This window comes from Myxine glutinosa, chromosome 7 (assembly GCF_964187855.1).
Source record: "Myxine glutinosa chromosome 7, kmMyxGlut1.1, whole genome shotgun sequence".
Classification (NCBI taxonomy): domain Eukaryota; kingdom Metazoa; phylum Chordata; class Myxini; order Myxiniformes; family Myxinidae; genus Myxine; species Myxine glutinosa.
In genome coordinates this window covers 58,643,682-58,645,520 of record NC_136267.1, presented here as the reverse complement: position 1 = coordinate 58,645,520, position 1,839 = coordinate 58,643,682, and positions in this window count along the sequence as shown.

Sequence of the window (1,839 nt, the reverse complement as noted above, 5' to 3'; positions counted from 1 at the left end):
CGATCTCCACTTCGGGCTGTACCCTGCCCATATGTAGTTGTAAATGTCATGGTTCTCTTTTTGAGGCAATGTTTTTATGGCCGGATGCCCTTCCTGACGCCAACCATCTTAGTCGCCTCTTACGACACGCAAGGATACGGTGTACCTATTCTAACCAAGGTACACACCGGGATAGGGATACTGACATTCACCATGGGATATTGCCCACAGACATGACATATGTCCTCAGTAGGAGGAAACTGAAATTCAACATGGGATATTATCCACAGACATGACATATGTCCTCAATATGGAAAACTGAAAGTCAACATCGGATATTACCCACAGACATGACATATGTCCTCAGTAGGGGGAAACTGAAATTCAACATGCGATATTACCCACAGACATGACATATGTCCTCGATATGGAAAACTGAAATTCAACATGGGATATTATCCACAGACATGACATATGTCCTCAATATGGAAAACTGAAATTCAACATCGGATATTACCCACAGACATGACATATGTCCTTAGTAGGGGAAACTGAAATTCAACATGCAATATTACCCACAGACATGACATATGTCCTCAATATGGAAAACTGAAATTCAACATGCAATATTACCCACAGACATGACATATGTCCTCAGTAGGGGAAACTGAAATTCAACATGTGATATTACCCACAGACATGACATCTGTACTCAGTAGGGGAAACTGAAATTCAACATGGGATATTACCCACAGACATGACATATGTCCTCAATATGGAAAACTTAAATTCAACATGTGATATTACCCACAGACATGACATATGTCCTCAATATGGAAAACTGACATTCAACATGGGGTATTACCCACAGACATGACATATGTCCTCAGTAGCGGAAACTGAAATTAAACATGCGATATTACCCACAGACATGAGATATGTCCTCAGTAGGGGAAACTGAAATTCAACATGCGATATTATTCACAGATATGACATATGTCCTCAGAAGGTCTTTTTATAACAGTTATTGGAAAAATGAACACCAAAGAGTCAAAAATGCATATATTTAAACCGATATGGATGTCACCTGTAGATTTATTCACATTAATTAAAAAGACAGTGTATAGCGCTTCATATGTGATGGCTGTAAATAGGGGGACAATGGCGGACAATATCTCTTGTCTTAATGTTTTGAACAGTTTTATTCATACTTACTCTTCCATATTTCAATTATCTTGGACAAATTTTGAACCTTTAGTAATAATTATGTGATTTATAATATGTATGAAGAAATCATATATAATTAAGAGCAGTATCATTTTATGGAAAAAAATTTTTTCCCATTTTTGAGGTACACCCTTCTGAAATTAATCATAGTACCCTGAATAAATTCTGTGGAAACTTTGGTGCTTTTGTCCGGCCTGTAACGGTATTTCCTATAAGCCACATTACTAAAACGGATGAGGAGGAGAAGATAAAATGTTGTTTCACTTATTTGATTGATATTAAAGATCCAACTGTATTTTCGAAAAGTGTTCAGTTACCAAGTTTCTTGTGGAGCTCTCACCAACTGGCTTCAGCATCCAAGGAAGTACTCTATTCGAAACCATTGATAAGGAACGAATAGCTTGGCAAGCGATAGCAAGCTGCTTGGTAACTTAACACCCCCTCTGGTATCTTGGCTGAATTACAAATGACGTAAAGTACAAATTACGTACTGAATATTAAATTGCTGCACAACATTAGTGCTGATTCGATTTTGTTTTTAATTCCGTTATGCTATTAAATGATGTGGATCTCTGTTAGAGAATACCGAATGAGATATTGAATAGTTATTATCCGTAATATAGCGGCCATGGT